This window comes from Galeopterus variegatus, unplaced genomic scaffold (assembly GCF_000696425.1).
Source record: "Galeopterus variegatus unplaced genomic scaffold, G_variegatus-3.0.2 Scaffold903, whole genome shotgun sequence".
Lineage (NCBI taxonomy): Eukaryota > Metazoa > Chordata > Mammalia > Dermoptera > Cynocephalidae > Galeopterus > Galeopterus variegatus.
The window spans coordinates 379,171-392,310 of NW_007727014.1; the positions used below are offsets into that span (position 1 = coordinate 379,171).

The following is a 13,140-nucleotide window of genomic DNA, read 5'->3' on the forward strand; positions in this document are numbered from 1 at the left end:
GAGGTAACAACCTGGAAAAATGAATGCTCCCAGCTAAAGTACAGAGTCCAAAGTCAAGCACTATGCACATGTTTGTGTGTGTGCAGGTAGGTGTACAAGATATCATGTGTTTGTGGGTGGGTATACATACTTGAGAGTACACATGTGTGCACTTTGTTCACATGGGATGCCAGTGAGGTATATGGACAGGGGAGTCCAAAGATATCTCACGTCTAAAAGCAGATTATCATAACCTGGCATTTCATTTAGAAGTATAATGGAATACAGTGTCCACACTTTAAAAGGCACAGGAAAGCAGAAAGAATATCACAGTGCTTGAAGTGATGTTGTGAAAAGTCTATAGTGGCAAAGACTGCCACCCAGGGTCAGCCTGATCTCTAACAAATATGACAAAGCAGAACTTGGGCTAACCTGCAAGAGTGACAGAAAAGGAATGATTCACAGTAAGACTTCAGTGAAAAGGGGAGACACTCATTTTTTCCACCAAGGTGTGAGGTCTTTGCCCTTACAAAATCATTCATATGTCATAAACTCTGACTAAAACTGTGTTAAATATCTAAAAGGCTAAATAAGAGCAGACTATCACCTACATGGAGGAACAAGCAGATCCCCCACGAGCCCATAGGGAAGTGGTTCAAACATATTAGGAAGGGTTTAAAGTACTGGTTTACAGGTACTACCTTGAAAAGCATATCAATATTTCAATAATTAACTAAAATATATCATGAACAAAAGCACAGTCATGAAACTAGACTTGTACTGAATCCTAGTAATTACTTTGTTCAGCTCCTCATTCCAAAGACAAGGAGACAGAGCTAAAGAACATAAGTGAACTTTTAAAAGTAATATTGGTAGTTGATGTTAGAGCTAAAACTAAAACCCAGGTTTTCTTATTCCCAACTGAGTGCTCTTTAATTCAACTACAAAATTATAATTTGTCCAGCTGGGCCCTAGCGCATTTTTTTTTATCTGAAGATATTTTAACTGCCCTGTTTGAAAAGACAGATTGTTAGTAACATCATGGGAGAAAATATGGCTAATGCTTTCTATTATTTGTTGGACTGTGAAAACAAAGCTGGGACTTTCCTCTAACAATAATATGATTTGCAATTGATTTTACTATTATTCACAGTGACTTATTAGCAAAAAATAAAGTAGCAATTTGAAATCACTAAAGATATTTCTCATATTTATTTTTCAAAGCTGCCAAAATATATAAGCCTTTTAGGAATTTCTTCCCAACAACATTATGACAAATTTCACAACCCAGATTTAGCTGTATGTAAACTGAAGTTCAGATAAGGAAATATTAACATAAACTTACCTAAAGAAGTATAATGTAACTACTTTCCAATTCTTACTGCCAATTTATGTGACATCCTGTGGCATTCCATATTACTGTTTTCAGTTTACCTACTATGACAACCAATGTCTCAATTAAAGATATTTTGAAGAATCATACAAAGAATAAAGTTCTCAAAAATGCGTAAAGTCTGTTAACTCTAAGTACTGTAAAAAAAAATTTCAGAATACCAGAGAGAATTCATTGAAATACAAAACTTAGAAGAGAATCAGATTGTTTGAAAGTCTGAATTACTTATCTCTGAGAGAAAAAAAAATGCGTGTTTACAGATAAACACATGTTAAGATTGGTTCTAGAGCCAAAATGCCAAGGAAAAAGAAGACACTGTGCCAAATATTGAAATCAAAGATGAATTTAGAAGGTAGGAAACAGGAGATGCTATCTAAGAAAGGTAAGCAAAAGCACCGTTAAAGCAAACACTCTGCTATATTTCAGCAAAAATTACAATTTTGAGAGTGACAACCAGGAGAGCAGAAGAGAGAGCGAATCGAGTTTACGTGCCCTGTCAAGTGCCTAGGAAGGAGTTAATGAATGAAATGAAACTCTTCTTGTCCACATGCAATTCCTAGCCCTTGGCACCTCAATACAAGAAATGAGTAATTCTCAATTTATCACTGTACAGATATTCATCCTTGGGAATTGTTTGAGAATTCCAATTATAGCCATGTCTCAGTTTTAATAATAAAATTTCCATTACCCATATCCTGTCAAAGTAATAAAAGTCAAGAATTTATCACAACAAAATATCATTAAAGGATCTGAACACAGTTCAATAAAAATCAAACAATGTATTAATTATAAATATTGTGGACAAATGAAAAACATTTTGATTTTCATTAAATTAAAATTTCATTAAATTAAAAGGCCAATTAATTACAACCAAAGAAAATTATAAACTTACAGTATGAGTATAACATTTTTAAATGTTTTTAAAAGTTGACAACCTTGTCATAAAACTATTTTAGATGAAAATAATTACATTTCTTTTCTATTCAATATCATTCGGACTTTAAAACTTAACCCGGAACGAATTTTCTTTGAGTGACCATTTTCAACTGACTGTCATAAAACTAAAGTATTTTAAAGGCACAAAACTGCACTTTCTGTGCAATAATATTATACACAGCACAACATTGAACCCAAAATAACATGGGTCCCATTTGCTGTAAATGCAAAGCTGGATATTTAAGAAGACAAGATTTATTCAGAAGTTTTTAAAAAGAGGTATAGATTTAAGACTATCAATATTAATAAAGTTAAGTTATTGTTGATTATATCTTTATTTCATTATCTAGTTCCTTTTTCCTAAAACGATGCACCATCTGAGCACAGCTATTAAACTCTGTTCAATGAAAGATTCCCAAGATCCTTTTCTTCAGTCAAAGACAAGGTAATAAGTGAGTACAAAATACCAACAACCATAGCCTCTTCAAACAGTATACGCTGTTAGCAACAGTATTTAACAGCAGATACACTGTTATACACACCACCACAAATTGCAACTTCTCCCAATTTTTCTGTTTCACTTTTAAGAAATGGAACTAGAGAATTATTCTTACACAACTGAAAAAATCAACTGAATGAAAATGGTTATCTAGCTATCTTGGAAAAGAGCAATTAACTGATAGCCATTAAGGATAAAGGGACTGTAGGGATGTAACTTAAATTAATTGCAAACCTACTGAGTGCCAGATATAATAGTAAGCATTTCTAATAAATTATTTCATTTGATCCTCATAAACATGAGTCAAATACTGTTGAAATTTCTTGTTTGACTTCCCCATAGTACTAACTGTAAGATCATTTAGAGCAGGGCTGAGTCTTGTTCAATACTGTATTTCTAGAATGCAGGACAGAGTCTAGCACAGATTAGACACTCATAAATATTTGTAGACTGAATGTACATTATTTTGTGCATTTTCAGATAAGAACATCAAGACATAAACTTGCATAGCTTTTAAGGAGTTAATCCAATAATATAATCAAACCCAGGTCTTCCCATTCTATCTATACCATCCATTTTATTATACTACCCCAATGCTACCCAAGCTTTTTATAAAGAGGATGCCTAATGGGACAGAAGAGGGAATGTGTGCTCTCAGGGTGATCTAGTCATATTGCTAGAAGTTTATCTTCACAAGTACTAATGTAAATGTCCTTGAGGCTGAAGTTATCTAGCATGTTATTTTTATAAGCTGATATAAGTGCTTCATTTTTATACACACGATGCTATTTAATTACTCATTAGTAAAATGGTGCTCCAAAAAGTTTAGTTTTAACCTGTGCCACTTGGTAATGTCACCTGAATCCTAGGGAGGAGGTGGGAAGCTTGGATCCTACATGCTTGAGTATGGTATTGTATGGTTCTTAGAGACGGTCCTATTCAAGAAAGAATTACCCACTAAAGCCCTCCAATGATTCCTCATCTCTTAGAGTAAAAACCAAAGTCCACACAATGGCCCATGAGTCACCCACTTCCCCATCAGTACTTCTCTGACTTCTTCTCTTTCTACTCTTCCCCCAGCTTTGCTCCAGCCACACTGGCCTCCTTTCTCTTCATTGAATGTGCCAGGCAAGTTTTCTTTTTCCCAAGATATCTGCTTGGTTTGTCCCCTCATTTCCTTCCAGCGTTCTCCCCAATATCTAACTTGCTTGATGAAGTCTTCCATAATCACCCTGTTAAGAATTGTAATTTCCCGTTCTCTTTATCTTTCTCTACAGTACTTGTCAGCATATAATATTACCTAATTACTTGTTTATCATCTGTTTACTCCCTCTTGAATTCAAGTTTCATGAGACAAAGGATTTTGTTTTGTTCACTCCTATAATCCCAACTCCCAGAACATTGCCTGCCATGTAGTAAGTAAGTATTTAAATAAATATTAGTTGAATGAGTAAATGACTGATCTCCTCACTGGCCTCCTTTCTCTTCATTGAACGTGCTTGGCAAGTTTTCATAAAAATAAGATGATTTTGTTTTCGGCAAAATAATGTGATGGGGGGAAGCAACAAACAGAATGTTATGAACTATCTCTCTCAAATTAGAGCAAGAGCTATAGTGGCATTAAGCAGTAACCTTTTCACAATTTCATGTATTATTTTATGCAGTCTTCACTGCCTCTAGTGTTATTACTGTATTTTCTTTGCCAAGAATACTATGTCTCATTTGAATTTAAGGCTAAATTCAAAGGAAAACTCTTGGGTGAAATCTTTCCTAGCTTCCATAGGCAGAGTGAGAGTTTTCACCCCATCTGTACTCCACCAGTATTGGATTCGCCCCTCAGAATATTTTGTAGTCTGTCGTAGTACATATGTTCATTTGTCTTCTGGCCTACTCATAGATTACTATGACCTCTGCACGGACATAAACTATTGTACTCATCTTTATATCTCCAGAGTCTGACATCACATTTTGATTGATTAATATTTATTGATTAAAATATGAATAAAAATGAATTTAGTGCCCCAAATCATGCTCTTCTGTTAGCTCTGGATTTTTCTTACCATCTTAAAAGCTATTCCACTCACTAGCCTAACTTCTTACATTTGAGCTTACAAATTGAGCTTACTAATTGAAACTTCCTAAATCATAGCAGTTAGGCTATGTTTACCATTTTAAATACAATTTCTTTGTTGTTATTATTATTATTATTCATATCTTCACTGCAGTACAAAGGCAGAATGCTAGTGTGTTTTAATCTCTGTTCATTAAGTGATGCACTGGTAGAATAGCCTTGCCAAGCTCTCTCCTCACAGTGAATTTTGGTTTTGGCAGAGTAATTGGGTGCTTCTTTCACAAGGCACATTCTGAGAAGGCAGATTACATAGAATAAAAATACTAAGGAAGATCCTGTCTTTGTTTCCTAGGTCACTGTTAACATTAAGATATATTAGTAAGGATGAGTCAGATACCTAAATGCAAGGAGAGAGATGGTTCCTGCAGTAAGTGATTTAAAAACCACGCTAGAAGAGGGTACTCCAGTTCCCAAAGATAAATCTAACCTGTCAGAAAATTGCCCAAAAGGGTGATTTTTCAAATGAATAAAATATCATACATGCTGGAAACAAAAGCATATTTGAGAAAACCTTTCTCTACATGAGCTTTTATCTTCTTTTTTTTTTATTATTTTCTCTCCAGTCAGCAGTCTTCTGCAAAGTAGGTAAGAAAAACATAGTGTAGTATTAATCTACAATTAAAAATTTTAAATATAATTACTTATGTAATTCCAATTAACTGAGATACTACAGAGATCACAGAAAGAGTACAGCACATGAAAATTAAATCCATTTCATTGCTCTTAAGGAGAGAATAATATTCAGGGATCCATTTTATGTTTAAGTATACATTTGCAAACTATTTCACAGAAACAGAATTTTCCTAAGTTAATATTCTAATATTGTGACTTTTAAGAGGGTACAGAATACATATCACTATGGAAAATGCTTCAAAAATAGTTAGTTAGACCAAATCAGCTCACTTAATTTCAAGAAGATTTGTTTGCTCACTACATATTCTGTTCATTTTAAATCTGCTAATATTAGAAATTTTTAAAAATTCCATTGATAGTTTGTTGGTTTATAATGAAGAAAATAGGAAATTTTATCTAAAAAGACTGTCTATGAAATCCTAGAATTAAGAATTAAATTTAATTTCATATAAATATTTCATATCATCAAAACGGCAATACTAGCACATGTAAAAACCAAATGCTTGAGACATTTTATGTGTAAGCATGCTGAGCTTTATAGCAAAGACTTTTAAAGAGAATCTGTATTTTTGGAAAGCTTCCCTGGTTACATTTTTGTCTATTTCTTTTTTAATTTATCAAGCAATAAGATTGACCCTTTTAAAATTTATTTTATTTTTTAATTGATCAATATACAATTTAGTTGATTTTCGTGTCCCTTTACCAATTCCTTCTTTCCCCCACCCTCTCCCCCTTCCCTCCCATCAACATCATATCTGTTCACTTAACGTGTTCAAGGAATTATTGTGATTGTTGTGTTGTTGTTTTTTAAGATTGACCTTTTTATGACACTGTTCTATGAAATTTAACACATGTGTATTCCTGTAATTACCACCACAATCAATATGCACAATAGTTCTGTCAATCAACTCCCAAAAACTTGTACTACACCATTTATAGTCATATCCTTCTCCCACCCCTAATCCCTGGCAACCCCTGATCTGCTCTGTCACTATATTTTTGTCTTTTCAATAACATCATACAAATGGAATCACTCAGTATTTAATCTTTTGAGACTAGCTCCTTTCACTAAGCACAATGTCTTTGAAGTTTAGTCAAGGTGTTAACATTTATTAAAAGTCCATTCATTTTTATTGCCAAATAGTATTCCATTGTGTGATGTACCAAAGTTTGTTTATTCATTCATCCACTGAAGGAAACAGTTGGGCTGTTTCTAGTTTGGGGCAATTATAAATAGAGCTTCTATAAACATCCATGTACAGGTTTTATATGTTGTCATTCCTCTATGGTAAATACCCAAGAGTGGGACTCCTGGGTCATACAATAAGCATATGCTCATCCTTGTAACAAAATGTCAAACTTTCCCAGAATGGTTGTACCATTTTGCATTTCCACTAGTGACATATGAGTGTCCCAGTTGCCCTACATACTCCTCACCAGCACTTCTTCTTATCATTATTATTTTTTTACTTTAGCCATTTTAATAGACATGCAGTGATATCTCACACTGGTGGTTTTAGTTGACATTTCTCTAATACCTAATGCCAATCTTTTCATGTGCTTATTTGCCATCCTTATATCCTCCTTAGTGAAGTATCTGTTCAAGATTCTTGCCCATTTTCAAATTGTAATGATTATTTTCTTGCAATTGAGTCTTCTTCCCCAATCTGCCTGCTAGAGTTTACTTTTCAGAGTAGCTGCTACATGCATTCTATCCAGGACTTAAGGCTGTTTTCAGTGGGAAAGACAGATAGAGTGTATTACTCTGATCTTATCTGGAATCAAAACTTTTAATAGAATAATATCAGTTACAAAATACTGAAATTTTCAAATTGGTTTTATTGTTTCCCAAATCCTTGAGTGTTTATATTCTTGACTTTACTGTTTCTTTAATCTGTGGAGCTTGCATCTTGGACCATCCAGAGTGGTTTACTGAAGCTCACTCTTATTGTAATTAGTCTTACATGTCACTAGGGGGCACTATCCCTTAGGAATGGCAGAAGATTTGATGCCTTTTATAACTTTGTAGAGAGAAGGCCTTCTGGAAGTGGACTCTGGGTAACTCCTAATATGTATATCTCGTCCTGGTCACTTTCCCAAGCAATAAGTCCTCTTTCTCCACTGCCGGCTCTGATGCCATGAATACCTTCAAACACTGAGATCTAAAAGAACATGATATTTTTGCTCCTCTTCCTTACTTGTATATTTCTACTAATTCACACATTCTTCAATCATATACTTACTGAGTAGGTACCATGTGCCAATAATATGATTCCCACTTTCTTTGGTAAGCTTGGGTAATTGCTTGAAGTTTTCAAACTTTTTACTAAACATAAAATCACAATTTTAAAAAGTTTTATGTAATTTTTTATAGCTGTGACTTTATGAACTTTTCCACATATCTTCATTATCAGTTAACTATTTTTTATATTTATTTTGCATTTGGTGAATCTTTATTCTATACATACATAATAATAAAACTTCATTGGCATGGTAGCATACTATTTGGGAAAGTTTTGGCATCAGTCTTGTAAGTGCTTTCTTGTATGTATGTGCCTCACAAAAAATCAATGATCTTAGAAAGTAAAGATTATAATATATTCTTGATATGTTAACTTCTTTATCTAAAACTCTTTCATACATATAGAAAATGCTTTGTGCATTCTATGTGAATGTTTAAGTACAGAGAAATATGAATCAACATTATTTATTCAGCTGGTATTAGTTAAATGTTAACTATGAGTCAGGCACAGTGCTAGTCTTGGGAATATCACAATGAATAAGCTATACCTATGTCTGCCCTCATATAATGGCAGAAATATCACAGTATAAGTCTAATCAAAATTATAAATCTATTTCCCTCCTCATTCACCTGCTCTTCTTTAAAGGAGGTCAAAACCAGATTCTCTTTTGTGTATCACAGTACTTGGGTTCTTTTTTTCACAGTGGATTATCCTCATCCTGACTGTCCTACAAGATAAAATATGGAGGTGTTTTTGTCCAGAGTTTCTGCATTATTTTCCTTAGTCTACCTTTCTAGTCCCTATTGCTTGTTCTTAGCTCAGCCTATAATTTTTAAAAAAAAATATCAAAAGAATACATATGCCCATCCAGTGGTACACACCAACAAATGCAAACAAACAAACATTAAAACCCTCTTGTTTCATCTCTCTTTAAATTCTAATTGAGACACAGGGAAAGCTCTGTCCAGTCTTAAGAGTAAATTACAAGTAGTTTTCTTTATACTGAACCAAAATCTGGCTCCCAATAATGTCTTCCCATTGATTCTTGTTTACCACCTGGAATTACTATGAGTAAGTCATATACAGCACTTCAAAGATGTGCTCTGTAATACTTTTTTTCCCATCCTAAATAACTACAGCTCTTTCAAGTATTCCTTACATAACACAGACTAGAAAGATTTTTTATAACACTTAGACTGAACTTCTGACATTAAAAAATAGTAATGGAGGAGAGTATGTTAGTTAGTTAGGGCTACCATAACAAAGTTCAAAAGACTGGGTAGCTTAAACAACAGAATTTATTATCTCACTGTTCTCGAGGCTGGAAGTCCACAATCAAGGTGTCAGTAGGGTTGCTTCCTTTGGTGGGCTGTGAGAGAAGAATCTGCTCCAGGTCTCTCTCCTTGGCTAATAAATGGCTGCCTTCTCCCTGTGTCTTTTCACATTGTCTTCCCTCTATGAATGCCTCTTTGTCCAAATTAGCCCTTTGCATAAGGATACCAGTCATATTGGATTAGGGCCCACCTAATGACCTCATTTTAATTTGATGATTTCTGTAAAGATCCTTTCTCCAAAGTAAGTCACATTCTGAAGTATTGGGGTTAGAACTTCAACATATGAATTTGGGGGAACACAATTTAACCCATAATAGTTCTCCCACTGGCCCCCAAATTCATGTCTTTCTTATAGGCAAAGTACATTCACCCCATCCCAACATCTTCAAAAGACTTAATCATTCCAGTGTCAACTCTAAGTCCCAAATCTCATTTAAATCATTCAAATCAGTTACAGATGAAACTTGGAATATGATTCATCCTGGGGCAAAGTTCCTCTCCACCTGTGAAGCTGTAAAACCAGACAAGTTATCTGCTTCCAAAATACAATGGTAGGACAGGCATAGGATAGACATTCCTATTCAAAATGGGAAAAACTGGAAGGACAATTGGAGGTCATGGGCCCAAAACCTAGCAGGGCAAATTCCATTACATTTTAAGGCTTGAAAATAATACTCTTTCGTTCAATGTTTTGTCCTCTGGGCCCACTAGTGTAGTGACACCAGTCCCCTTGGTCCTGGGCAGTAGTGGCCAGCCCTCTGAAACCAAGGACCGAGAGGAGACGGCCTTATCTTCCCAAGCTTGTGCTCTCTGGGCAAGTGATGGCAATGGCAGCCCTGCTGGCCTATGAACTGGCTTCTTCCCTTTTTAAAATGATATTGCATGTCTGCAGGTGGATAGCCCTATCAATCCATTTCCTACCTGTAGTATCCCAGAAGTCCAACAGTCTTCCTTCATTTCATCCCATCTCTGTTCCCTTCAGTCAAAGCTGGTAATGTTTCTGCTAATATAAAACTCTCGAAAAATCATGTTTGCTTCCTGTGCAATTCACAGGTGTCCAAGTCATGAGACAAGAGAGCCCTCCACTGATATTTCCAGGATAACCACATCTCTATTCCTGGCTTTTGCTGAGACAGTGATCGGATCCATGAGTCACGTTAATATTCTTTTTAGCAAATAGTTGTACAGCCACACCCTTGATCCTCTCTCTAGAACACAATTTCTGATTTTTTTTTTTTTTTTTTGATAAAGATAGGCTGAGAATTTTCTATATCTTCAAGTTCTGGTTATTTTTTGCTTAACAATTCCTTCTTTAATGTATCTTCCTCCTTTCCCATTTTATTATAAGCAACAAGGAGAAACTAGGATGTGCCTGCAACAGGTTGCTTAGGAATCTCCTCAGCTAAATATCTAAGATCATCACTTATAAGTTCTATTTTCAACAAAAAAAACTAGAACACAATTAGGCCAAGTTCTTTGCCACTTTATAACAAGGATCACCTTTCCTCCAGTTTCCAATCAGATGTTCCTCACTTCCATCTGAGACCTCATCAGAAACACCTTTAACATTTACATTTCTACCAACAGTATGCTCAAGGCAATGTAGAATTTTTCTACCAAGCATCTCAAATCTCTTCCAGTTTCTATTGATAACCAAATTCCAAAGCCACTTTCACATTTGAAAGTGTTTGTTACTGCACCACCTTAAACTTCCTGGTAGTACAACAGACTGGTGGCTTAAACAACAGAAATTTATTGTCTCGCAGTTGTGGAGGCTAGATGTCCAAACATCAAGGTGTCAGCAGGGTTGGTTCTTTCTAGGAGCTGTGAGGAAAGAATTTGTTTCAGTCCTCTCTTAGGGTGAAGGCAGAAGGAGAAAGAGAGAACCAGGTGTGGAACAAGACATACTAGCTAGTATTTATTGAGAGTTTACTATGCACTAGGTACTTTTATATACACTATTATTACCTTATCACATTTAACCTCCTAATACCACTTTGAAGTATATAATCTGCATATTACACATGAAAAAACTGAATTACAGAAATGTTGGATGAATTACCCTGGGTTAATCAGTTAGTAAGGATTGGAAACCAAAGCCATCCAACTTTAAAACTTAGGCTTTAATTCACTGTACTTCACTGCAAAGGGAAAATGAAAAAGAAACAAATGGGGGCCGAGCCTGTGGCGCACTCGGGAGATTGTGGTGCTGGGAGCGCAGCAGTGCTCCCGCTGCGGGTTCGGATCCTATAAAGGGATGGCCCGTGCGCTCACTGGCTGCTGAGCATGGTGCAGCCGGTCTCAAAAAGGACAAAAAAAAAAAGAAAAGAAAAGAAACAAATGGATAGGCCTTAAATATAAAGATAATCCATTGTATTAAAGACCTATTAACGGGCCGGCCTGGTGGCGCACTGGAGAGTGCACCGCTTGGGAGCGCGGCGGTGCTCCTGCTGAGGGTTCGGATCCCATGTGGAGACCGGTTCCTGCTCACTGGCTGAGCGCGGTGCAGGCACAACACCAAGGGTTGCGATCCTGTTGCCTGTCCCGGTATGGGAGCGACACCAAGGGTTGCAATCCCGTTACCGGTCAGTAAAAAAGACAAAAAGGAAAAAAAAAAAAAAAACCTATTAACTACAATTAAGTTGTATCCTGAAACTAGAATTGCTTCTCCTTAAATGTCACATTTTGGGAAAACACAAAGTCATTTAATATTTCAGGACAATACAAAGTAATTTGAATGTACAACAAAAATTAGTTTCAACAGGAAGCAAATTTATTTAATTAATGAGTTATTTTAAAAAGTAATTTTGTCTTAATGCACTCTTACCAATCTTAAGCCAATTTTGGAAGAGAAGATATTGGCTTAATGTGTCTTAGCATGTTCACTCATTTGCAACTCAAAATTGGAATTTGTTTGAACTTAATGTGTTAACATCCAGAAATTTTTCCAGAAAAAAAAATCCTTTTATTATAGGAAATATCCTCCTGCAATTCTATTTCTAGACTTTTTTTTTTCTTCTAATAGATACTCCTGAGATTTATGTTTTGGGACTCCTAGGTTAGAAACTTAATTCTCCTGGCCATCATTATTATGAATAATGTTTTGGTATGAATTCTGTACTGACTTTGCAAGCTCTAGTCTAGGATTTTACACGATTTAATTTGTAATACATTAGCTATAGCCAAAATTTTCCTTTTATTTTTGGTAACTTAGAAACTTTAGAGGCAGGACACCAAATTCCTAATGCTACTGCTTTTGTTTAACCTCTTTAAATTATTCTCTTTTTTCTAAAAGTAGGTCCACTTCTAGAAGATGCAAGATATCACTTCATACCAACTGCCAAGGGATTCTTAATTCCTTCTTCCTATGTCTAGCACCAATACAGTTTTGTAGATTTTCTGACACAGTGGGATTTGGTTGGGTACAATATCCATTAAAATAAATGGGTTCTGCTTGCCACACACTGAAGCCAAAGAAAATTTCATCTTCATCTAAATATGAACCAACTCAAAGTAAAGCATATTGAGAACACAAATGAGAATCAAATGAAAAGAAAAGGAACACCAACACCCTCCTCCCTTCAGAACAAGTGACTTATATTCTAAAATCACAGCCTATGATTACAGTTGTATATTCCATCAGATTTTTTACAGCTAAGGAGATGTGCCTCTTAAGGCAGAGATCCAAATTTCTGAATCGTGACAGCAACAGCTGAAGACTAAAGATAGACAGTCAAAACACCATTTTCTGTACATTTTCAGTTGTTAAAAAAGCAGTTACAATACATTATGCATGAAGTACATTGTTTTAACCCTGTGTTGGCTCCACTGGGAAAAATATTTATGACAGAAAATATTATTTTATGCCTTCATTTATACACAGTTTTTAAAGTGGTGATGGTTCTTCTTAAGGTAATGTTTTCAAATGCATTTTATATAGGTGTGTATAATCATTATCAATAAAGCATTCCTATTTCAAACAAATGTCGAAT

The 13,140-nt window shown here is 35.2% G+C and overlaps 1 protein-coding gene across 1 annotated transcript in view; it reads right to left on the bottom strand.

The window, feature by feature from the left end:
• The window catches only part of PDE4B (phosphodiesterase 4B, cAMP-specific), a 446,683-nt gene that overhangs the window by 365,632 nt on the left and 67,911 nt on the right, over nucleotides 1–13,140 (bottom strand). The gene's annotated exons all lie outside the window — the stretch shown is intronic.